Raw genomic sequence first — 27,115 nt, 5'->3', positions numbered from 1 at the left:
CTCTGCCTGCCCCATGTGCTGTCATAGCAAAACCTCATGAAAGGCCCCTGATCCCTGCTTTGCCAATTTTGGCATGTCAACAGTGCCCTCAGCAGCGATTTCTGCTGGCTGTCTTTTTTTTCCTCCCTCTTTCTCCCTGCAAGTTGAAATGTATCTCCTTTATAATGAACTCAGCCTTTATTAGCCGAAGATCATGCCTCTTTATTAACCTTCCAATAAGGCTGCATCAGCTGAGTGAAACACCATTTAGTGGGGCATAAGGTATCATAAAAGTCACTGCTGGTGTCACACAGCTGTGTACGATGCAACAAATGGAGATGCTGCTTTTTATTTGGTTTGAGGCTTTTTGCTTTTTAGTAAAGAAATGGAGATTGTCATTTTGTGCTTTCTTGTGATTTATAAACATCCTATGTAAAATTGGCTCTAGAAAATATTATCGGAAAAATATAGAGACTGTTGCATTGTTTTTATGAATCCCAGGTCATGATATCGGGGAGATTCCATGGGAAAGTTTCATTAAAAGTAAAGGAGGAACACTAAAGTTCTGCTGCTGATTCAGGGAGAGTAAAACTTCGTCAAGCCAAGTAACTCTGGGCCATCTTGTACTTTATTCCCTGCTGTTTATCTAAAGCACATTTCTTACGTTCAATAGATTTCTGCTTTTGGCAGCTTATATCTCCATGAGTTTAAGAGCTTTTGACTAATTAAGAACAGAGAGATTTTCACCATGCTGCCACAGCCTCACTGAAAGAATAATCTTCTAGTGTTTTGTTCTCTGGGTGCATATAAGGCCAAAATTAGAAATAAATAGGTGTCTATGTTCATATACACACATATATTTAGATGTCCAGATGATATTGATATCCACGTACACAGTTGTTTAAAAAAGCCTTAGAAATTAGCATCTTCAGAGGGCAGAATGTGCGTACAGTGAGGCAGTCTTCGAGGTGGGTCTCTGGCTGTCTTATAACCTATTTGCAAATTAACTGTGGAAGAAATATAAGAGGCTTGATTCTATGGGTGAAGAAGTGTATGTGTTTGTGCGACTGCATGTGCACGCACTCAGAAAGCGACTGTGAGGGATGCCTGCGCTTAAACTGATCAGACAAGTTTTGTTACTTCTGTCCGTTATGTTGTTTTGAAATATGGCAGCCCGATCCTATTAAGGTAGCTTAGAATTGGCTTTCCAAAATGGCTTTTGGGCCCCGGTCCCCACACTAATTTACTTGCTTGATTTACTTCAAAAATCTGCTCTCCTCAGCTTTTGCTGTGTTTGTTCACACGGATGCATTGAAAAATGGATTGTTACCCAGTGGTTTTCTGTAACAAAAGGTGGGTTTGGTCTGGATTCAGAGAAAGACATACAGGAAAAGATCACAGCTGAGGAAATGACTGTGTCAAATTGCATGTGAAAAGTGAGAAGGTAGTAAATATATGAAAGAATACAACTAAGTTAAAAAAACCATACAAATGAAGGGAGAGGTAATTCAGTTGAAACTCACAACTACATTAGCCCTACTGATGTTGGGTAGTGCCTGCCTCCACAGCAAATCCCATAAACCAAAGTTCCAGATTTAGATTCAGGAAAATGCATGAGTTCTTAACTTCATCCCTGTTTGGCAGCGCAATCCACTGTGAACCGAGTTGCCAACTCTCCAAGACTTGGGGCATCACTGAGACCCCATGGATTTTTAATGTCAGGTAATTCCAGGTATAGATGTTTGTGTTACCACAAGGGGAGAGTCTGATCTGAACCAAAGCCTTTTGCAAACATAACCTGAGTGTGAGTGATACAAACTGAAAGCAGGCTGGGAAAGAAGGTTTGCTGATGGAAGTTAATAAAACACCTCTCATCGTAGTGTGATGTGTTTGAGAAGAACAAAATTGCTCATAACACCTGAAGGCTGAAAACCAGCTTTGTCAGGATAAGAGAACTTACAAATGGTTCTTAGGCTGTTGCTAAGATCACACCTGTAGTATCATGCACCAAGATCATGCTCTAAACTTTGGAAACCAGACTTTGAAGGAAGACCACAATATTAAAGGAGGTAACAGAGCAGGAATGAATTTAGCCAGTTTCATCTAAGGAGATGTCTAATGGCAGGATGATCATCTTAAGGGTCATTTAATACCAGGAAAAGGAAATGACACATAACACAAGTTGTAACACAGAGAACAATGAATGCAATTTACTAAAGGGCAAATTCAAATTGGAAATGAAGTTAAACTTCTGTATTGTTAAGGGCAGGCGGAAAGGCAAATGGTTTGCTGGTTTTGGAATTCAGCAAGTGTAGAGGTGAATCTATCCTGCCTGAAACAGTGGGTTTGACTGGGGACCCCAGCGGTGTTTTGTCAGGCTTGTTCATCATGACCATTAGTTGCATTAATAATGCATATTTGAATAAAGGCACTACAGCAACATCAGTACATGTTGAGAATCCTTCTTTTGTCTCTAACAGTGAAGAAATAAATTAGGTTTTTTGTGACTTTGCGATATGAAGTGAAAAGTTATGTGTGCTGTGGTTGTACAAGCGGATATTTCTAGACCGCATGGAGATTTGCAGCTTTGCAGCATTTGTATCTGGTCAGAACCGCGTTACAGAAAGGCTGGTGAGGATTTTTCCTGGGGCTGCCTGGAAATTTAGTACTTCGCTCTTCACTGTGTGGTGGCGACATCTGGGCATCTCAGAGATAGCAATTTGAAACCCGACTCTTCTATTCCACTTCCACTGCTTCCCTGAAGCAGAGCTGACCTGATGGCCATTAGTGATGCAAGGGTTGGTCTTAATTAACCACCTACAGGTTTCGCTGCTCCAAATGGGCTCTTAGTCTCCCGCATGCTACAGCGTTTCTTAGGAGCATGTCTGAAAACAGCCTCGTATCTGTGTTGCCAAGAAGGCTCTTTGAGGAAAAGACTGCAAATTCATCCTGCCAGAACCTCATGTCTGAGTAAAAGTGGGCGAAATGTATTTCCACTGTAAACTTACTGGAATTCGTGAACAATGCAAGAACTGATACTGGTATTTTAAGTCAGTGATTCTAATATGATGAAGACAAGTGATTAACAGAAATGTTTATCTCTCTGTGGCACAGATACAGTTGATATTTCTTGTTTTATTTGAAATACGTTGACAGGCAAAAAGTAGCTAATTAATGAGGTTTCATAGGGATCCCAGTTAGCAGCAAATGATCACCAACTGGTGGGTTTTGCAACGTCTGAAAATGAAATTAAATGGTAGCATTCGGTGCATGGAAATGGCTCTTATTGTCCAACACAGCTAATGATTACTGTGTTTAAGTAATAGAATTCTCTTAAGGATTCAAGCTGCTCAAAAATTAATGCAGTTTTTGCAGGATATTGATAATGATCAGGAAGTGAATGTAAAACTGTGATCTTGTGTCATTTGGAGAGTTAATGGGATACTCTGATGGGCAGAGCTTGCTAGACATCTAAGTGTACATGGAGAAAGAAAAAAGTCTCAAGGCATTGATCTCTGCCAGCACCCGTGGAAGTGGAGAAGACAGTAGATTTTATTCTGTAATTTATCTGAGATGAAAATGGGTGGTGTCCCAAAGAGCAGTGTTGCTTTTTGCAAGGAAAATAAGTCAACCTAAATACAAGCATTAGTTGTTACATGCTGCTATAGATGTGTATGTTGGAGAGCTGGTTGGAAAATTAATTCATCCCTGTAAAAACATTACTTTTATAGAAATATCTCTTTAAACTTTGAGATTTTCATTGGAAAAATTGAAAGTTATCAGTTTCTCAGCTACCAGACAGTTTCAGATGGAAAGTTGGCTTCTGGTCAAGTTTTTTCCCCCATGCAAACACATAAAAGCTTGCAGGAGTAGCCGTTTTTACTGCCTCTATGGCAGAAATCAATCAATTTTTTCAATCCATTCTGTTTTGTCTCCTGGTTCTATACATCCCTTACTGAATGTTCCGTCTACCTCAGCTGCTAGCTCATTCCAACTGCGAGTTTCTAAGGCTTGGTTTCTAGATTCCTGTTTCAGCCAGAAGTTTGTAAGGTGCTCGGAGGGCTTGTCATCCCAGTTGCTCTCAGATCTCTGCTCTTTGCAGATGTGCTGAAAATTAGTAATAAAGTGTTTGTGATGTTCAGTGAAAGCAATGGCAGCAGTTGCACTGACAGTAAATGTCAAAGAAAGAGGCTGAGGAAAGCAGATGCAAATTATCAAGAGTAAGTGCAAGCCATTTTTCTGAATCAACTCAGTCTTTTTGGCTGGGGTCAGAGAATGACAATCATGGATTTAATCCATCCCTCACATGAGTCATTGAAGCTGTTGAATAATAACGCATAAAATTTATAGTAGCAGAGTTGTTCCAGGACCCTAGGAAAGGTAATGCTCCCTGGGTGTTTCGTGGGAATATTTTTTGGACCTATACAGCACATTACCAGTGCTCATCAACTAATATGTAGCACTTACTGGACTCAGCTGTGTAACTGAGGAAGTTGAGTTGTCAGCAGGAGGCCAGAGAAAATGATCTGTTGGTTCCTTCTTGCCTTCCCTTCTCTGAATCACGGTCCTAGATGCCCCTATTAATGCCCACAGGCATGTGTGTGTTCGCACCAAGCAAAGGCAAAACGGAGCTGCAGAAAGCTGTGTGATTAGCATTAAAACATGCCTTCATGCAGACAGTCCTCTGTGTTGGTAAGAATTGAAGGCATGGATATTTCAGAATTTCTTGGAATATTTTATATAGCTTAAGCAGGCTGGTGTCATATGGTATTAGAAAACAGAGCTAGTTGGGAATGTGCTAGTAATTGCAAGTCACTATTTAAGATGCACATACATACATCTCTCTGGACAGCCAGTAACTTTGTGGCTTAGGCTTTTGGCTGAGAAGTGAAAGACAAATGTTAGAGGGTCTTGTTAAACTAGGCAATGTGGAAATTCAAACTTCAGTCTCTCATGCTGGGCATCAGGTTTTTTCTTGGGGTGCAGATGGTTTCTCCCTAGAAGGTTTCATTTTTATCCCCATGTGAGAAATGGGAGAAGCTTTATGGGATGAGAAGACTCTTTCCTATGTTGTTAAACAAAGGACTTACTTCCAATATCTTCCCTTCTTCAAGCAGGTGTCAGACACCTTTTTTTGATTAGGTACCATAAACTAATTCCTGTCTCTGCTCTGGGTCTGTAGTTGAACAGAGTAGTTCATCACCAAGAGAAAACAAGTCTTTCTTTATAACTGTTTTGCTTCATTTTGGCTCAGCTTGTCAGTGTCTGGCAGAATCTCCATCCTTCACGCCATTCCTCTTCAGGTCCCTAACAGCGCCATCCTTAGCTCTGCATATAGGGCAGGCTCGGGGATTTTATCACTTCTCTGAAGTTTGGTTCAGTCTTTCTTGGGTTTTCTTTGAACTTTATTTTCTCTATAGGTGAAAAAGGTGGGATTCTGCTTGGAATCTGGTCTTCGCTTTGTACGTTCTTAACACTTGCAGTTACTACTGGACTGGACTGACCTGAAGCTGTGCTGTAACTGTGCTTAACATTTCTGTATGGAAAAACATTTATGATGTTGGCTTGTGTATCTCATTTTTTTTAGTTTACTTGTACTGTTTAGAACAATCTGAGCAGATTTGTAATTGCTTGTCTTGTAATACAGCCACGAAGAATTGAGTAAAGCCTTTATAAGTAATCCTCTTTTCCTCTAGCCAAAGCAACACTGTAATGTTTTCATATATTAGCTTATTTAGGGTCAAAGTTTGGCGTCTCTCTGCACTTTGATTTTTAAATGTGGTGCTAAACATGTGGAGAGAACAGTGTAGCTTGATTAGAATGGAGCCCATGCAACAATGGGAGGTATATTTTCAGCAAAAATTACTGTAAGAGATAGAGACTAAGGAAACCAATTACAATTAAATTTGTAACAACTGCACTGATACTGGAGATGGATAACTGCTAGCTTTACATATTTGCTAGCAAGGCAGAAACTCAGAAAATAAGCATTTTCTGAGAGCAGAGATACAGAGGAAAGATGCCTTTATGTTTAAGGCTTTACACTGGGACTCAGAAAATTGACTTCGGTTCCTTTCCTGGCTGCCTCCCAGGATGCCTCTGTAGCATTGGGGATGATTACAAACTTTTTACCATATGTTTATGCTGCATCTAGTGATCTGGAGACCTCATTTTAGTTTGGCTTCATGAAATTCTAGCCTACCAAATAATATTTACTCATTAGTCTCTAGCAGAAAGTAAACAAATGACCTTTGGAAAAATTAAACTGAGTCACATATATACTGAATAGGGATTCTGTGTGCTGGTCAGTGATGGATAAAAAGTAGAGCCTTTGGAGATGATGACTATATCAGACTCCATGCTCAGACCAGGCATGGGATCATTTAAGTTGTTTCAAAAAACATTCTGAGGAGGGAGAAAGGAAGGTGATGCTGACCATGAAGTCTATGAGCTATGAGCTATTTTCCCAAGATCTTATTCACGTAACTCAGGAAAGAACAAGGACCTGACAGGAGGAGAGACAGCCTTCCTCAAAGGGGACTTTATAATAGCATCATTGTGTCAGCCAAATGCAGGCACACTTTTTTTTAATGAAGGAAATAAAATGCCATTTTCTTTTTTTTATTTTTTTTCAGATAAATCATCCACAAACAAGCTTATGAGAAAAATAGAAGGAAGGAGGCCAAAGAGGGATGCGAGAGAAAGAAGTCTGCAGAATCCAAGGGATTCAGAGAAGGCTGCAGTGGGACTGGCTCTGAGAAGGAGCGTTTACGTCACTAATTCTTGACGGGTTTACCTTCTGGAGCTCTGACCTTGAACTGCTGCCGGGATATTTGTCTTGGACTTGGCCTCTGGGCTGGTGAGTTAGTGATGGAATGACACATGTCTCTGTTGTGCTGAAACATGATCTTTTCAGATTGCTCAGCACGAGGGCTTTTGGTCCCTGATCATTCTGGTTTTTGTCCTCCAGTGATGAGAGGATGTGTCAAGTAGTTAAGGCACAAATCTAAGAGCTGGAAGACTTGGCCTCGATTTCTGAGGCTGCCACAGCCTATTTGTGATTTTGGACAAGGTAAAGGATGACAGACATTAGATGTAGTGTTTTCCAGGACTCTCTTAGCTCTGCTGTCATTGAACTCAATGGGACTTTCTCCCTTGATTTTGTTGCGAACAAGGACTGTATATTTCAGTCTGTGTATGAAGTAGGTAGGTTTCTGCAACAATTTGGATATTAAAAAAATGTGTGTCTTCTGCAATACAGGGAACTGAGGCAACTTTCGCACGTGCTGTTTAGTGGGTGGGGGAAGCACAGTTTAACTAAAAAGGTAGATCGCATTCAGGGCCTAGTTAAAATCCAGTTAAAATCCAAATTGATGTTGCTGGTGTGTTTAGTCAGAATTCCTTGTTACACAAATACCTACTACTTCATCATCACTCAGTATGGGTGCATGTGAAGCAGAATGGGCAGGGAAACAATGAATGGAAATTGATCAGTTTGGTCCCAGATTATATTTCAGACAAAGTAAACAGCATTGCAAGGAGTTACCTTTGTAATATGACTTTTCCGCTGTAGCATTACAAGGAGATACTATTTACTATTTGTGCCTAGTTTGTGCTATCTGAAACTAGGAATTGTTTCCACTTTGGAGAGGTTAGAACTTCTGTTTGGAAAATAGAAAGACATTTTAAGTTCCTTATAGAAAAGTATTTTTAAATTTTGACAGAAATATATTCTCTCTGATTTTGTAGAATGATGGACTCTGGAGAAAGCCTTAAATTAACAGTCATGTGTATATGTGGAACAGGCAAGAATGACAATAGTACCTAACTCCATGGTGTTCTCAGCAGAAACATTGCAAGCGATGGAGACCAGCCTTTGGGAGGGACTGGCCCATAACTCAGGGTTCCTCCCTTCCCCCAGCTGTGCTGTAAAATCCATTGCAAATCATTCACCTTCTCTGGAGGTTCAGTTTTCTTTTGTAAAGCAGGAACAATGGTTCCTTTCAGCTGCTCCTCCACAGCAGCGACTGCGCGGGGCGAACAGGCAGTAATGAAGCCTTCAGGGAGCCGCAGCGCTGAAGCTACTCGAGTGAGTGTTTTGTACTACGAGAAGAATGGGTCCTTAAAATATTTAATCAACAATCTCTGCATACATATACCCCCACTCCTGCATTAAATACTCTTAGTGATTTAGGGCTTTATTCTGTCTTTCCCTCTTTTGTTTATCTCATGTTCTCATCAAAAGGAGCTTCACGACCATGATAAAGCTTTTTGACTATACTTTTACTGGATATAGTCATTAGGAAATCTTCTGCGTACTTTTTTTTTTTTCCATAGTGACCCCATTCTCACTTTCTAAACTATCTTGACGTTTTTTAAAGGGAAGCAATAATGAATTTCCATATGGACTATACCTTGTAAAAGGATTATCTCCATTTATTCTTGTTATAAAGTTTTCAGAAGGGAAGGCACTGTCCCAATGCACAGAAGCAATTTTTCTTTTCAATGGATCCTGTGACTCAAATCTAAACCTTTGCTCTCAGAGGAACATTTTTCAAATGTTTACTTACTGCTTGATTCCTGATAGGCAGACTGGAAAAAAAAAAAAACAGATGAGGTGTTGCTCCTGAAAGTTTTACTGCTTTATATTGTTTGAAAGGCAGAGATTGAACAGATTTGGCTAGCAGCTTGCCTTTTCTCAACTGGGAGAAAGAGTTCCTTTGTAGCTCAGGCTTTTATCAACAGTCCAGTAAAAGTATTTTATATATATACATTAAAAAATCATACAACATTTATATAAAGCCTTTCATCTTGATAGCTCCAAAGTAGTTGACAAATTTGTCAAGTAATTTGTCAACTACTTTGCTCAAAAGTTATCTCTTACTCCAGCAGAGAAACTGAAGTATTCCTATGCTGGGTGAAACTGTTCTTGCTACCACTGTCTTTTTTAAAGTAGCTAGCAGACTTCCAATGTTTGCATTACAATATTTTAATGTAAGAATTTTAGAAACTTTTTTCATGGTCATCTAAGGGGATTTAATTAAACATGAAGCCGACTTCTTGTTCCAGTCGAGGCCAGGGGGGAACTGGTGCATGAGGTGTGCTGAGCAGAAGAATCAGCACTGCGTGTGAGCTCTGGGTAGCTAGGGGAAAAAAGATAAATAATGCAACACTGAAGACAAAAACAGGTCTTAGCAAGTTCCCCTTCTGACAGCCACTTGGTGACAAATTCCCATTTTGACAGCCACTTGGTGACAAATTCCTGTTCTGCAGCACAGCTGGAACAGATTGTTGTGTATGGGCAAAAACTGCATGAACCGCTGGGGATGCCCACTCCTCTTTGGTACTCCTGTGCCCACCCCAGGCCTGGAGAGCAGCCTTTGTGCCAAGAGTGGGTTGTCTCCTCAGGGCTGGGGTTGTTCCTTACAGCAGTTTGCCCTTTGCCTCACTGGTGACACCATAACCTTCAGTGGACAGTATTTCAGTACAAAACCTTTATATGAGCAGAGTTTGCCTTTTCTCACATCCCACATATGTACACACTCTGCATCTGTAAGGTTTCATCAGAGGATGCTCTTGGATGCTGAACTGTCCCTTGTGGAGGTCATTGGCTACCTCATGAGCAGACACATTGCAAGGTGACGGAGGGTTTCGTGATGGGATCCATAGCATGAGTGTGTTAATGGAGTCAAGTGCTATTTATTGGCTCCAGTGTGTTTCACTGCGCCCTTGGCGCATTTGTGCTTCCTGTATGAAACTTGGCTGAAGGAGTCAGAGCTGCAAGACATCATCCCAAATTCCAGCTGGGATGCGTAACTTGGCTACATGACACTCTTCCCCTCTTTGCCCCCCCTTAGCCACTTCCCATGTTAAATAGTTTCTCAGGACTCAAAGGGGAAGAGGGAGATAATCTACAGGCCAGTGGTTCTAATAAGTAGAAAAACTGCATAAATAAATTAGCCATGATGAATAGGAAGAAATTGTCACTTGTCTTACTTGCCTGGAAGTTGTAGCTTGCTGAAATGACAGTCCTTGTCTTGCTGTTGGGGGGCTGGGATGCAGAGACTGAATGCTGGGGGTAGGAATTTATTTTACATGTATTTTCAAATAGAAAAAAAATGTTTGATTTATTTTTCTGCTGCTGCCTGCTCCCAATTTTCAGTTTACATTAATAGCTGTGGGAACAGCACTTCTTATTGCCATATACTAGCTATTAACACTGTGTCTGGTTTGACAGTACATCTCTCTTAATTTTTTTTTTATTCCCTTGTGATCATAAAATATGTATCAGCCATCCCTTTTAATCTCCTTTGGCATGTCCAGCTAGTTAATTTGCATCTTTCTTCCTTGAGAATTTGATTTTTCTAATGTCATATACTTAACTAGAAGAAACAAAACAACTCTCAATTAAAACTTTTTTTTTTAATTAGAAATTTGTTTGCATTAATATTTAATGGAGTGATTCCTCCAGTAGCCCCTGACAGTTTTCTAGCCCAAATGTTTGCTTCATTGATATTTTAATTGCTGTAATAATCAGCATTCTGAATAAGAAGTCTTTCCTCTAGCTCAGTAAATCCATACTGGCTGAGTAAAGCATGTCTGTGATTTATGTGCAGATAAACAGCTTTGGATCCTATCCAATCACTTCATCAGTTTTAATTCGGCTGCCTAATCAGTAGCAAACAGGAGGGTTGTTTTTTGTTGTTTTTTTTTCTTTGTTTTGTTTTTAATGGGGCGGGGGGGTATTAATACAGAGTTTGGCATGTTCCCCAGAATGGCACAGATAGCTCCTCATTTCTCATCGTATTCGTGTCAAAGTCAGCTCTAACTTTCTGAAAGAGTTTATAAGAAGGGGATGAGATGCCAAGACCTGCCTTTGGGCTTTCGTTGGTATCCAAGGAACCATACAGATATGCAGCCTGAACAACAAGTCTGCTCTTATCTCATGTTTTATAAAGGACATCCCTCAGATGCCTGGGACAAGTAAAAAGGCTCATATAGAAGCAGATTTTATTTCCTGTGTGTGTTTAGGGGCTGATGTCTTCAAAATTATTTTCACAGCAATCATGTTACTGCTGTTGCTGTTTCTTGATAGACATAATGACTTTGATGGAGTCCAGGAGGCAGAGGTGCTGGGCCCCTGGGCAGTACAGCTGTGCAGGGGCAGGAGCAGTATAGCCCACTCTCACCTTTGCAACTCCAGCCTATAGGTTCCTGTTCTGTGTCAGCTATGTGCACTATGCCAGAAAGGCCGAAGTGGTCCAGATGACCCCAGACTGAGGCTCTTCTAACTTAACGCTCATGACCAGAGTTCTTGACCTCATTTTTGTCTACAACAACTCAAGCAAATGCCTGTTAAGGTTAAAACATTGGACCATTTACATTATTATCTATTAGTGCCATGTGTCCAGAGGTGAAGTGTTCTCCGATTTATAAGCAGCCTCTGAAGGATTATGGAGAGCAACCTCATTTTGGTCAACAGATCTAGGGCAAGCAATACCATCTGTAATAATAAAGCTTACCTAAAGAGCTTAGCATGGTTTGAGTAATAAACCATGGCTGTGTGTCTTTGAGCATTGTCAGCTATCGGGACTGCCCTTCATTTCAGCATGTAACTGTGCCTGGCCACTGGGAGACTGCAAGAGATATTAGTAGTGGGTCTTCTGTATCATTTTTTTCCTGTTTCATAGCAGCCCTTGCTCTGTAAGCAAGCAGCAGGCTTGGGAAAGCTGTGCTAGGCTGGCTGGCCACCACTGGGCTACTTAGGAGATGGGTTAATTTGGAAAGAGAAGACATTGGCATTGCTGCTGTATCTTCTTGGAGGTTTACATCACCACCCAGATGACACATGCCACCTTTTTTTCCAGTTCAGGTTAAACCCCCACAGCTCTGTGTTTCACTATTAACAAGAAGAATCCCAACCAGAGCTGCTGAATTCAAACTTTTTGGCTCAGCCTTAATTCCTTGCACACACCCATAGTTGTAAGGGCTTTAAATAGAGCTTTGAATCATCGTGAAATTCAGAGAATTAGGCTGGGCTGGAGGGAAGGGCAATAGACGGGGTTTGTGGCATTTTGAGATCAGTTCACAGTGCAGATGTACATGTCCCGACGGACCTTGGGTGAGGTGTTTAATCCATGTGCTCTGTTGGGTTTTTCGTAGTTTGCAAAGGGGCAATAACACCTGCCTGCCTTAAACTGGGGATGAAAACCCATGAGTGAAGAGAGGACATGCAGGTCCTGATTCTGGTGCAGCTCCACCTCTACTATGCCAGTCAGAGGGCTTTCTATTGGCACTGCTTGGAGATTTTTCACAAATTATTGTGAGCTTTTTTATATTCTTTTTCTGCATGGTCAGAGGAAGGCAACATGTCTTGCCCAGGGCTGGGCAGCAGTCAGGGACAAAGGGGGCAGCTGTGGCCTGGCCAGCAGATCCCACTCACCAGAGCTCAGCTGGCAGCCCCGGCGAGAGCGGGGAGACTTCTGCTGCCCCGCAAAGGCTGGGTGATGGCTGTTACATTGGTCTCACAGGCTCCTTGCCTCAGGATGGGCAGTTTATTATTCTAATTTTGGAATTCCCTGCTGTTGGCTGAGACAGCATGGGTTTGGATGGGTGTGTGGCGGGGGAAGTTTGACCATTACACTGTGCTACTTATTTTATCCTGCTTGTTTGTAATTGATGGCAGCGCTACTGAGGGACTAGCAGGTTTTCCTGGCTTTGACTGAGCACATGCTACAGGTCTGGTTCTTTTAACCTCAACGGGAACTCTGAGAGTCCTGTTTACATTAAAATTAATGTGAAACAAACTTCCAGAGTCCTGAAAGATGAAGACTATCCCATCTATCTGCTGCTTTAATGGAGAGATAGGAAAGGTTTCATGCTGTAACTTGAGAGGGAGTTCAAAGATTTGAGAAGTAATTTCAGGAGAAGGCTGTTTCTTGCAGATCAAAGGGTGAGTTTAAGGAATCCTCTATTCTTTGGTCAGGAGGGAGCTATTATGTTTAGAGAGTTAGGCAGTTTGCAGACCAGAAATCCTTCTGATGATCAAACCTGAGAGTTAGTGCTGTCCAGTGGCTTACTTTGTAGGAAAGACTATCAGTCCTGGAGGTTTGAGCCAACAGATGCATCTTATTTTCTTACAACCAGGTATGCTGGGCTCTGAACTGCCCCCTGGGATATCACCAAAACAAAGCATTTCCACGTTTTAAAGACCAAGAGTGAAGTGGCAGTGAAGGCTGAGTCCTTTTGTCAGCTGCTCTGTCACCCCTGGGCTCCCCTGGGTTTCCCACCTTCGGGATTCAGCCCTGGCAGAACAGCTGCTGAAATTTTCAACATCTTCATCCCTTTCCTATGATTTTTTTTTCTACAAGGGAAGACTGATAGGAGAAGGAAGGAAATGTGAGAGTGTGTGTGCATGTTAGTATTAAAATGTTGAAAGAAGGGACTGTGGGAGCATTTTCTGGGTTATGGAAATGCGATGAATGAAGCTTTTGTAGAAAACAATTGCTTCAGTTCTATCAGTGAACTGGTAAGCGGTTACTCTGTTGCTGCAGTTTGCTACATTTATTATGACATTTTCTTTATTATTTTATATTTTCCTTTTCTCTCTCCCTTTGCCTCTTTTCCTTTCCTTTTTCTTCTTTCTGCTTTTCCCTTACCCCTTTCTCCTTTCCTCTTCCTTTTCTTTTTTCCTGATTCACACAATTTAGAAGCTGTTGTTCAAGGAACAATTACCAGGGTGGTGAGAGCTCTGCCTATGGCTAAAGTCTGATGGCCCATCCTTGAGTGTGGCACCCATGGGAGCCCTCTGGCATGATACAGGGTTTTGGCAGATCAGATTTTAGTTTCCCTGGGCAAAAAAAAAAGGTATATATATGTATATATAAATTTCCTTTTTAGCGTCTCTATTCCTTGTCCGTGATGAAGAGTTAACAGCATGTGCTCCTTCTCAGGAGTGCAGTGAGGAAAAACCCATCTGGTTCATGAATGCTCAGACATTGCTCTAATGGAAGCCATGTAAATAGCTAGATAAATGATTTCAGTGAGATTGTCTGTCAGGCATAATAGGTAGCAGGGTCAGAATCTCTTTACAGTGAATCATTTCTTACTGACTGAGTGGGATTTGTGCTCACGAGCTGTTGTGCAGAAGCGTCCTCTGATTTTTGCCGTCTCTGTCTCTTCCCTGCCCACTCGTTCAGCTCCTTCATCTCTTGCTGGGCAGCTCCAGGGAGCAGAGACTCCGCGGCCAGTGTCCGCACAGTGCTTAGCACAAAGGGGTCAGGCATGGGGTGGGCTTTGGGGTGGTGCCATCATGTGAAGCTAAAGAATAAATGATCAGAAAAGAATCTAGAATTTGTTATAACTTGTTACAATTTTTGCCTCTTTCATCAGGTTTTGGTGGAATTGGGGTTAAACTAATGAAAACAACCTTTGAGGTATGCAGTTTTGAGCAAATCTGTTCAGTCTGTGCTTTGCTTTGGGGTCAGTACCCTCGGTGTTTGAAAGAGGGGGGGTATGGGCTCACAGCGAGCGTACCAGCTGTCTGCCCTGCCAGGCTTGCGGTGAGACCTGGGACAAATCCTGCAGGCTGTGTTCACACATCTTCATCTGGCTGCAGCTCCTGGATTCACTGGAATGGTTTAAATAGGTCTTACTAACCAGTTTCTGACTGTATTTGTGAGTAGTTCTGCTGACAGAATGGAGGGTGCAGTGAGCTGGGCAGGGCTGAATGATGAGGCAGGGTGATGGGTGGTGGGGACAGCAATGTCCCCAAGCAGGGTGCTGCAGTGAGGAGTAAGATGTGTGTTCACAGCCTACTTTTCTCACTGGTGCAAATCTGTCACTTGGAAACTTGGACAAGAGCGATTCCTTGTCTCTTCCATGAGGATGAAGCTTTCAGGATTGTAAAAAGTTCAGGCAGGGCTGCACAATTTCTAAGTTAGATTGAGTGTGTTAAAATATTTATTGGTTCTACGAACATTTGCTGCTAGCAAATCTGCAGGTTAGAATTTTTGCAGAAAGCAAATATTGAGAAAAAAGGTTGCAGCTGAAGCAAGTTTTGAAGCAACCTGTAGATGAGCATTAAGGAAAATTTTTACACTGTTTTGTGGTTAAACTTAAATGATACGTTCTTTACATTTTGTTTCCAAAATAATGCCAAAATGTGACGTAAAATTCTCTTCCCCATTGAACAGAATATGTAGTTAGAATTATCCACTGAAGACTCTGTTTTCTGATGTTTCTACAGGTTACTAAGGATTTTCCCTGGAGCGTGACTTTGAATATGACACTTCAGTAATGCAGAGGCTGTAAGTAAATAAGATAATGTTTGCGACCCTTCTTTAACAGCTGTGTTTACACTCCTTCCAGAGCTTTGCTAGAACTCATCTTTGCTGGACTTGACCTTGCAGTGAGCTTGCAAGGAAATGACTGGAAGATGACACAGTTCTAAAGTGAATTGTGCCATTTTATACACTTTGCTGTATCAGCTTCTTGTCTCATTTAAGAACTCCAATAATGGTTGCTTAATCTTCAGGAGGAAAGCCAAAGACATCTGTCAGTATTGCAGGAAATGCCACAAGCAGACAAAAATAAAAATACCTCATTAGTGTAGATGAGCTGTGAATAAAATGCAATGATACATTACCAAAAGCTGGCATGCAGTTGGTTCCCAGGCACAGAACAAAGGCCAAGAACCCTATTTTGCTTGTGATACCACTAATTAAAAAGGCCTACTAAAGCTGAATGAATGAACCCGAGGGGTTGCTGCCCTGGTCATGTATTTGTTGGCCTTTGGTAACTTGGTGTCAGAGTTGGGTATCTGAGGAGTCTTATCACAGAGACAAGCTTTTGTGCAATTTCTGGTTGGGAATGCTTGAAAAACCTACAATTTCCTTCTCTTCCTCAACTTTTTACATCTTTTTCTAAGGTGAATTAGTGAGCTGTTAGTTTTGGTAGCTCTTTCCTGAATTCTGCTTTGTTTTTCCTAATCAGTTCTCTCAGATCTGCTCAATCTCCATTTAATTCAGTCAGCTACTCAACATCCAAACCTTTGTAATAAAGAGAGTGCTAATTTTTCCTTTTATTTCAATTGTAGTTGATGACTTCCAGCAGGTGTTATCATATAACTCAATCATCCATCCACCATTGGAATTCATAATTTAATCAATAAAGGAGGCGATTTTTCTCAAGGAGATAAAAAGGGAAAGAGCTCAAGGAAAATGCACAGCAAAAGGAAACTGAAGAACAAAAAAGGGTGATAGGAACTGTGGTTTGTCCTTAATAGCTGCCCACCTGGTGGCTATATCTGCCTGGCAAGTAGCAAGCAAAAGGTATACCACTATTTTAGAATTAATGAATCTAATGATTACACCTGTGCATTCATCTTGCAAAATCTAGAGGGAAAATCATGGATTTTACTTAAGTTGCTGTGACAAGTACCTTGTATCAGCTCTGCCACAACCCTGTCTGTGAGCAGGAGTGTTCACATTGGCAGTTTGGTATTGAGAGAGACACCAAGAGTTGAAACTGTGCTGTGCAGAGATTGAATGCCCCACTGCACAAGTACTTGTGCTGGGTCACAGCTGGGAAACTTTCCGTGTGTCAGAGAATAGACCGCCCTAGCTTATTGAATTATTTGGTATACTGCTCCTTATAGAACTTTAGAGACTGCTTATATAGAATTTGCTTGGCAGAAGTTTGCTTAGCATTAACCTCTGCTGAGGGTCCCTCTTCAGGTGGCACTCAGCTCGAGCTGCTCTATGCTCTACCTTGAAAATAAGTTATTTATTTTACAAAAATACTTGGAATCCATGTCTCAGTCTCCGCTAGGGGAGACCTAGGGAAAAAGACAGGTCTCAAATATCAGGCCTCTGAAGTGTCATCCATGGTTTTATTGATAAATTGATGATAAGTATTATGGTCTCAACTTGGCAAGGTCCACAGAACTCAAGATGAAAGGTATAAAATTTATTCATTCAGAAAAATGTTAAGATTTGAACCTACAGGAAATCATTTGGTCTTTAAAAGACATCATTTGCTCATGTCCCTCCCAAAGCCCTGTTGCTAGCGTCATAGCCACATTTTCTGCAAATTTTCTGCAAAAGCCAGCCATTGAAATACACCCCTTGGGGGACTTTTAGAACACGTTTTTTAATTGAAGCAGGCACATTAGTAAAGAAAGGCTTAAGAAAACAACATTTTGGGGAATTTTTAACAGGCAGTGTGTGACATTTATCTCGGAAGATTTTAGTACTCCCCTTGAGTACTACTCCAAAATGAGTAAACAGATATTTAGAGAGTCTTTAGGTGCTTATTTTCAACCTGGGTTGACAAACTTTTCCTGTGGTAAGCACATAATGTTGCAAGACAGTAAGACTGATGAACTCTACATTGAAAAACCTTAAAAAAAATCCACTGCAAACACTACAGCAGAAGCTATTGCTTAATTATGATAGACGTTTACCTCAAGGTTTGTTGAGTGTTGAACATTGTGAATTGAAGAATGCCTGGACAAGTGCTGCTCTGAAATGACGTTGTCCTAATTTCTCAGCAATTTCACCTTTCTACAGCCTCTTGAATTCAAGTCCCGTTCCTGCTTTGCACAGCTGTACCAGAAATGTGTGGAATGTGCTACAAAACCTACAAAACTGCAACTGGCCAACTTCTGACAAATCACTCCCACTGCACTTGGAAAATGCCATAGAAGCCTTTTCTTATATGAGCTATATTGTAAATATTGGTTATTATTATTTTTTTTTTCCTAAACGTATGTCTAAGTCTATTCTCCAACCTGTCAACAGTGACAGAGGATTACCAAACATGCACCATGTGATCACTTATGATCTCCAGTTCCTTCTGGTGCACACCAAATAATGTCAGCAAAGTCAGTGCTGTTCTGCCTGCCGTGTTTGGCCAAATATGACAGCAGAATTTCTCCCACTGAGTAGCTTAATGTGCTCTATTTGAAGACTGACTTTTTGGAACAACCAGACTTTGACTGGCCAAAGCAATCAGTGTTCTGCCCAGCCAGGCAGTCCAGGGAACCAGCTCTAAGAAGGGAAAAGCTTCTGATGAGAACTGAGGTTGAAAGCATTTCTGGGGGTTGATTTAGCACTCAAGAGCTCAGTGCTTTGTGGAATTAGAGAATCCTTAGAAAGAAGCAGTAGCACATGCAGACTGCCCTTCTGTCCTTCCCACAATAATGACTTCTTCTTCTCACCTAAAAAGGAGAAAACAAAAGATTATGCTTTAGGCCTGCTTTTCATTGGTATTTTGCACAAAATCCCTCACACAGAGCAGAGTAATGGGAGCTGAGAATCATGCATGTGTATAGTATGTCCAAAAAAATGTTTACTTTTATGTTCATTAATTTTTCCCCCAATATCCATTGCTTTTAAGCTGCTAAAATGTTTTGAAACACTGGGATTGTTTTTTTTTCTGTCCTGCTCCTAGAATTAAATAACCCATTTTAGTGATTCCATACAGATTAGGAATTGCAGCCACTTTTAGCTCATCTGTTAAGGGACACTGAGTTTTACTTCCACCAGTTTTGAATTCAACAGGCTGCCAAAGGGCTGGATGTCATTTAGGTATTAAAGATTTTTGTTTTCCTGATCATTGTGAAGTATCATCATTAACACAGGCAAATTACCACGCTTCACTGTGCTGTGTCCATGGTACATTAGAGGCCCTTTCCCATTGGTAAGGCTGGGTCTATTCTTCTGTAAAATGAGGGGCCCATTGGCAGTTCTTTGGCAAGTGAAACAGAGGGACTACTTAAAGAGAAGGAGAGTGGTCTGATAAGGGGGAAGCAGTTGAACATGACAAGTGCATGGAAAAATAGCAGAAGGCTGGTTTATAAATCACTGCATAATTGGCCCAAAATATTAATCCATTTTCACAGGGCCAGGGAAGAAGGGGGCTGCAGTTTTGGGGTAAATTAGCAACATGATTTTTCCAAAGTGCATTTTAGAAAAGATAAGCACACAGTTCCATTTATCTTTCCCATACCAAGTGCTGTACTTTCAGGCTAATGGAAATGGTTTATGTTGCTTAATTTTCTTCTTTGAAATGGCGTATTGGTTTTTGGTGAAGAAATTGGACTTACGCTTGAATATGTCTGTATTTTAAAAATGGGGTTTTAGTTTAATAAGATGAAACCAATTAACCAGAAAAGTCATTGCCAATGGATTTTACAAGTACATTAAAAATATTGCTTTTTCTTGAAACATTTCATCACCCTTTTAAATGTTCCTTTTCCTTTCATTTGCCACCAGTGACAAAGCACTGTGATGAATTTAGCCCTGCACGCCTTTTCCTGAAGACATTGATCTCTGGCCCTGATCATGTGTGTGTGTGTGTATGTGGGGGGTTGCAGGCATGTGCATACCCATCTATTTATTTCTGTCTCACTTTGCCCCTGGTGCTGTTCAGTGCGTTTGACTTATGGCCTGAGGAAAAACAGAACACACAAGCTATAAAAACGTGTTCTTAAAATGTTACTTGAAGTAGCACAGGACCCAAGGGCTAACGAGCAATTTCTCAAAACCAGGTGTTAATGCAACTGCTGAAACATGTTGCAGCAGAGATGTTGAGGAAGGCGGTAGCACCTGGTTGTTACCCACTGAAACCCTGGGAGAGGAAATGTCTCCTGGAAACTCTTCTGAGGTCCCTCATTACTCCAGCTTCACCTTGCAAGTGAGGGTGGGGACAGGGGCACTCTGTCCTGCAGCAGCACGGAGGTCTGTGCAAATGAGGTCTGCTCTCTGAACAGTATTGCTCATTTAATTGCTTCTAGCAGTATTTTACTTCCATGCTGCATAATTACATTAGAGGGAATTTTCATGTAAGGCCACACCAGCATCTTCTGCCCCTAAATTTCCATCACCCCTCTGCCTGTGAGTGGTCTGCATGACACACAGGACATGAGCGCACACTGAAGAACTACAGCATTTCTCTTTCCATTACCTCAACCTTCCCAGTTCCCTCATAGCCTTGCCTTCTGCTGAAATGGATATGAACTTCTATGAGCACGGGGGGTGTAACCCAGGCAGGCATTGCCTTGGGGTGACGTGGTTTTCACTGCTCTGACCAGCTCTGTGTAAACTGAAGCATAAAGGGTCTGCTTTGATCCCTAATAACTTTGCTAGTTTGCTGTAGTTACCATCTGATACAGAGATGACGAAAACATGGTGCTTTGGGGTAAAAATAGGGTGTCTGTCCAAGTACATGGCGTATGACGCACAGAATTATCTGTTGCAAACGGACATCTCTGTTCATACCAGCTTCACCCAGTCCTTCAAGAAAACATCTGTATCATCTGAAAGAATAACAAACACTAAATTTTGGTCATAGGAAAGGCTTTAATTCTCATCTTCTGCAAGTAGTGGGAGTGCCCTTCAAGGCAGTGCCCATTTTACATCCTTGCTTCCATTTAGCGGTGGTTCTCACATTTTAAAAATAAGTCTTGATATTTTGTCAGCGGCCTGGCATTATTACTAATGCTCTGCGTATTTACCATATAACTGGTGATTGAGTTAAGGAAATGATTACATGGTGGGCTTTAAAGGAGCGTGAACTTCAGCACAAACCAAACAGTTGTTTCAAGTCCTTCTGGATTTGTGAAACTCTCTCAATTACCCACACCAAGTTGTGAATGGAGCTGCCCTTTCAAAAGACAGGACAGCCCAACACCTCCTTCCAGTAGCTGTGGTGTGAGCAGCATGTACTGGTTTACATCCAAGCTCTTCTACTGCTTATTTAATTCTCATTTTTTTCTGGCCTTTGTTGAATTCCTAGGCTGTCCCTCATATTAAAATGGCCTTGTTCCTCCAGGGAAACCTCCCCCCATTCAAACAAATGGTACCAACACCAAATAACCGCTTTGTGGTATCCAGTTTTGTCCTGCATTTGTTTTAAAGCTTCCCAGGAACCCTTGGCTACTTCGCGCAAACTGTTAACTTGAGGGTAATAATTTTGTCTGGGTTTTGTCACAGAAATTCAATTAAGGAGGATTATGAACACAGTTGTAGGCCTGTTTCATTTACAGTTGCAAATGAAACCCAGGCCACACACTGATCGTTTATATAGGAGAGGAGATGCTGTGTAGTTCTGAGTGGCTGAATTACCTGCATGTTCCTTTGTGTGGCTTCACTTATTGCAGAAGGGAGGGGAGGGAGACTTGCAAAATGAATAAAGGAGTGATGGGAAGGCGGGAAAGAAATCAGCAAGGGAAAAACTACCCCTGTTGCTTTTCCCTAGGAGGCACACTTCCCGTCTACACATAATAAACTCCACAGGGCATTTCTTCCTCCTTAGAAAACATATCCCAAGAGGCAAGAGCGAGTAGTCCTTTATTTATTTATTTATTTATTTATGGTTGACAAAGAGCAATATTCTGTTTTCATGGCCTTGGTTTGGCTCCAAGTCCCAGAGCCACTGGGGACAAGGCATACGGTTTCACTTTTTTTCAGTTCTTATTTGTGGGCCATGCAGGCCAACTTTTTTATTCCTTTTTTCTCTTTTCACGTTTTTTCTGGAAGCAGCTGAATTCCCCAGGTAGAAAAGGGGGAGCGGGGGAAAGGGAGGAGAGGACATTTACCAGATGGGAGCAGGATGATGGCTGCTGCAGAGGCTGGCTCCTGGCAGCGTGTTTGGAGGTAATGAAAGAAGGGATTTTGTTTATTTTGTGGGATGTCTTTTTTAGTTATGAAAGGCAAAACAAAGGCAGAACATGTCTTGATGTCCTCTGATGAAACGTCTGTGTTTGTAAAGGAGCAATATATCTCAGCTTCGCTTTGCAACAACAAGCTTGGGAATTACTTTGCACCACTCCGGAAATATGTGAAGGGCACGGCACTTGGTCATCTCTTCTGCCTTATACAGGCTTTGTCCCACAGCTCTGGGCTCTGTCCTCTAACCTTTTGACTGGGAAATCCCACACTGATTTCCCTGGGGTGTTGCCTGCCCGAAGACACATAGGATGTGGCCTCCTAATAAGGCTTATCTCTCATCTACTAGATTTTATTAATAAAGAGTCATCACCCTTTTGCAGGTAGGGAAGACAGAGGTACCCAGGGGTGGAAACGCAGCCCCAGTTGAGTCAAGAACAGGAACAGCCCCAGTTCTCAGTCCCTGTTCTAAGTGAGTGCTGGAATGTCTGCTGAGGGACATACACAGCTTATCACCTTTGATTAAGGCTCTCCTCAAGTATACTCTATTTAACAACTCGTTTTCCTCATGTTTCTTGCTTTCTTTCTGATCCTTCAACTCCAGGAAGGGTTTTACAGTCCTTACTGTGGTTTCAACTTTGTGCCCAAGAGGCTTACTGGATTCTTCAGCAGATAAAGAGAAATAAGGTCTTTTGTTTCTACTTTTAGATCAGATAGTGTTTCCATACACCTCTCTGTATACAGCCTTGACACTGTTAAAGTCTGAAAGAGAAGCAGGCAGCTTATTAATCCTCAAAAACTTCAGCGAAATTCACTGGAAGTAATGCATTGAAGTGTGAACATTATCTGCCTTTGCTTCATATCCAGGGCAATTCATCCTGTGGTGAGGGGCTTTTACAGCAATTTATATTTCTCAGTTGTTCCGTGGTAGAGTTGTCTTGTGTCACACCAAATTTGTTGTGAGAGCTTGCTGTTGAGGCAAAACCTGGATGAAAAAAACGAAAGGCCTTATATAAAGGATGATCTGTAAGTCTTTTACCTTTCAGGCACTTTTTCTGAAGAAGTTAGGAAAATTGAATTCAGTGCCCTCAGCAGCTTTCAGTCCAGGTGAACACGACTTTGGAGTCGGAATTATGATTAGATGGATCGGAGTCTGAATAACCTTGCAAAAGTCAGCGGGTTCATGCTGGCACAAAACCGCTAGGGGAGGAAAGAAGGAGGATCAGGATTTTGCATAACTATCAGGTTACTTTGTTACAGCTTGTTGGGACAATCTATCATAATCCAGTTTTGCTGTATGGTGGAGGAAGGAGACGAGCATCTTCCGAGAGTGACTCATGAGAAAGATGTTCCCACAGGCAACAAGCGCTGACTTTTGGGCACACTGATCTTCTCCCGCTGTAGAACCACGTGCCTCGCTGCCTCGCCTAGCGTGGCTTTCAGGTGAAAAAAGCAGGATGAGATGAATCTCTGCCTATGTTCCAATCACATGTCTTACATTTAGTAAAGCATGTAAAAATAGCCCTTTTTTAGCCTCTTCTAGTCTGTAGATAGTGGAGTTAGAAACTTAGTCAGCATAAATGAGCTAAACTTCAGTTTTTAGTGGAATAACTACTGCTTTGCTCCCGTTCAAGCAGTTTTGGGGGGTTGTTCCAGCAGTACCCCTGAGCTTGGTACCCAAACCTCAGCAAAGGGACAGAAACAGGCTGCAGGGTATGTAAGGTACATGGGATTTCATATGTTGCCTGATGTTTTGCAAACAGTGCTTTTAGATTCACGACATCTGGCAGCATTGCCCGCTCCAAGTGTAGCAGAGAAATAATCCTTTCAAATCAGCTCTGATGGAGAGTGAAACGTTTTTCACTATCCTAGTTTAAAAATCATATCCGAGTCTTTCCCTCCTGTGGCTGCTAACGGGTTTAGCACAAACAGTAAACACAGGCAGTAGGCATTTCAGCAGTTTCCCTGGAACTTGCTATACATTTTTCATTACTTTCTTTTTTCGAACAAGCTTTTTTTACACAGAAGGAAAAGTGTGTAGTCGAATCATAAAGCTAGATAAAGTATTGTGAGCCTGTGTTGGGCTGAGGTCCTTTTCAGCCAAATAATGACCTTATCTGCTTATAATGGGAGAATTGAAAGATGTGGGAAAGTAAGACTGAAACACACTTGGGAGCCTGTATTTCAGCAAAGAGGGGGAGGCTGACCACTAATATGGGAATTAATAACCCTCCAAACTCACCTCTTTTGAGCAGCTGCAGTAGGAACTGGCAGTGCAGAGTGCACAGAGTAATTCTCTTTCACAGCATCTAAAATGAAATGTTTGTTACAGCTTTATGTACGTACACTCTCAGCAGGGGCCGTTTTCCTTCCCTTTAGGCAAACTCGGAGGAGGAAGAACGTTTAACAGCCTCCAACCACCGGCTCTGCGTTCTGTACGGATGTGCTGCTGAGCCGAGCCTGGGCTGTCAGCACCTCCACCCTCCCCGAGAGCTGGGAGCTGGGCTGGTGCTGCCAGTCCGTGGCGTTAGAGGCTCTGGACCAAAAATGCTCATGTTGATCAGGAGGGGAAGGTTTGAAATTGTAAGCAAACAGAGGAAATGCATCATGCGTTTTCACAGAGAATAAGAGGCTGACAGTGGCAGTCTGCTTATCAAATAACTAGATTTATTGAAATAGCCTATACTCTCATTAAATAGTTTGCTTTTTACGTTTTCATTTTATTTCATCTTACTGAAGGTGTCTGGGGATTTTTTTCAAACCTGCTATTACTGCCATGGCAAACTGGCTAATTTAGATTATTTCTTCTGTTAGTACTTAAAAAGAAGCATGAATTGCAGTGTTCTCACTGATGTAGTGGGACCTCACTGCAAAGCCAATCCCTGTCATGAAATCTGAGCTTCCTGGAAAATAAATTATAAAATCAATGTAATAATTATAAGTTTGCTCCTTGGACGATGATAGTGCTAGTGGAAGTGTGGCTACGCATTTCATTTAGCATAAGCCTAGTGTCATCAGCTATACACAGAAAATGGGGTAGGATCGATCATTTTTAATCACTAGAGAGAAATAAAACGCAGAAACAAAAATGTTGCCAGCAAGATATGGCACACCTGTGCTGAAGGGACTGTTTGTTTCGTGGCTCAACAAGGTACTGCATTTTGTGGTTTTGTTCCCAGGGGAACAAGCTGCTGCTTTCCTCCTTTTCTGAAAAAGTTTCAAAGACAAGAAGTGAAATATTAATAATTGAAAACGCAAGTTGCAGTAATACCATTTGCATAAGGATGGCTCTTGACCCATGGAGGATATTCACTGTTTGTTGGAGAAAATATCAGCAGAGGGACTGTGGGAGCCTGGGGGATCTAAAGGGCTACCTGACAATAAACACATTTCTCAAATGAATCTTAATGTGGTTCCCAAGGCTGGAGTTCTCTATTTATAGCCTGCCCTTTTTCCTGGAGGACCTGAGAATCAATTTTCCCCCAGTACAGGGTGTGGTGGCAGCGAGGGTGACATCAGCATGGAGAGAGGGTTTTTTAGCAAAGGACACAGAGACGAATCCTTCCTCCTGCAGAATTTGCCTTGTGAAGTTTAACAGTCCCTGTGACCTTCACTGACAAAATCCTTCTCCAAAGACACTTTCACAGTGAACTGGGTGGAGTTCTCCCATCTGCTGCAGCAGGGGTTAAGACTGAGCTGAGTCTGCTGAGATTTTAACCTATAGTTTCAGGAATTGCGCTTCTTTTGTTTGGGTGTTTGAGGGTTTTGTTTGTTAAGCTAGATGCTTATGCTGCAGAGCCATCCTTCCATGCTGTTTTGAGCGCTAGCAATACCGGAACATTACTCATAAAGTGCACACACTGTTACGATTCCTCACTTTAACTCTTAGCATATTTATAGGCCTCATTTCCATTTTTTGTGGTCTCATTAATAGAACTGCAATAATAAATGGAAATGTTAATGTGGGATCATTTCACCAACAGCAGAAGGTATTAATGAACTTGACAAGATAGTTGAAAGGAAAATAACTTTTTAGTAGTGTAATTTTTTTTAGCCATAGTCTCTGATTGTCACCTTCCAAACATGTGTAATTGGGACAGTTTTGAAATTATGAACATAATTTCATGTGGGCATTTTAAAAATACATTTTGTCGATGTGTTTCATGGGAGATGGACCATCTGCAGAAATTCCAGTGGGGGCAGCCATTCTGGAAGCTGAAGCATAAGCAGACTTTGCTGTACTCATGGCAGTAATGATAGAAACTCAGAAAGCACCTTTTGTCATTGGGAGTTAATGACCTTCATTAACACGGTGTGAAACAGTGGTCCTCCTTGTATGAAGTGGTGCATTCACATCCTGATGTGAAATATTTAGAGGCTGCATTCAGTTGTAGTCTCATATAGGTGTTAAATTCCCCAATAAACAAGGGAATTGTACCTTATAGTCACAGTTTGTGGAAGGACCCTGAGAAGTCCCTTGGTGGCTCTGTACCTCACTTTTTCCTCTGGTGAAGTGGAGAGCTTTGATTTGATGTAACACAGTATGATTTTCAGGTTTGGTCAGTTAATATCTGTGGAGAGTTTAGTGTCTTCTGAAGAAGAGGTGGTACCTTGCGGGGCAATCCTCAACTGTCAGTAAGCAGCACCAGACGCTGTCCAGGACCTTTCCCAATGCTACACATTGTTGAAGATCTCTGCGTTGGAGTTAGTTACAGCTGCGAGGACATTTATATATGCGTGTTTAGAAGCTGGATGCTAAAATTAGTAATGAATTTGCAGTAACTTTGCATTGTGGCCTCTTGCACAAAGCACCTGTTTGAGTCTTTTGCTTCTTAGTTCTAGGAAGTTTGTTCCTAATGAGTTTTAATCTTTCTGAGCACATATATTACTGCTTTTCGCACTTTGTTTACCTACGAATATAGTTGATGTTTTGAAGTAGACTTTTCATCCAACTTTCTTTCTTTTTGTTAAACAGTAAGTTTAAAGGTACTAGAGTGGGTCAAGAATTACATGTTTGAGCTGGTTGTTTCCTATAAGAGAACAGAGATTGGCGTTTAAATATGTCATTCAAGATAATCGTCTCATAATCAGGTATTTAGTGACCTAGAAACAATGTAGTCTTGTACCTTCAAATTTATGCCATTGTTTGAAAAAATAGAAAAAAATTATCTTCAAATGAGGGATGTGATTTGTCTAACTCTCTCTTTTTGTGGATATCATTAATTTGAAAATGAGTTCCATGCAGTGTCATTGTCTTGCTTCTGTGCAGGCTAACTGCATGAGCATCAGCCCACTGAGCTAAGCATGGGATGAGCAAGAACATATGGAAGTGGACAGATGAATGCCAATGCAAGGATGCATGAAACAGGAAGGAAAAAACCAAAAAAGAAAAAAGAGCAGATTCTCTGTCTAGCCTTATTGGCAAATAATCAGAAAAGTGACTAGAAGTATTATATTGCATTTTT

The sequence above is a fragment of the Nesoenas mayeri genome (genome assembly GCF_963082525.1).
Source record: "Nesoenas mayeri genome assembly, chromosome: 6".
NCBI classification, from domain to species: Eukaryota; Metazoa; Chordata; class Aves; order Columbiformes; family Columbidae; genus Nesoenas; species Nesoenas mayeri.
Note: the sequence above shows the minus strand (reverse complement) of the source record.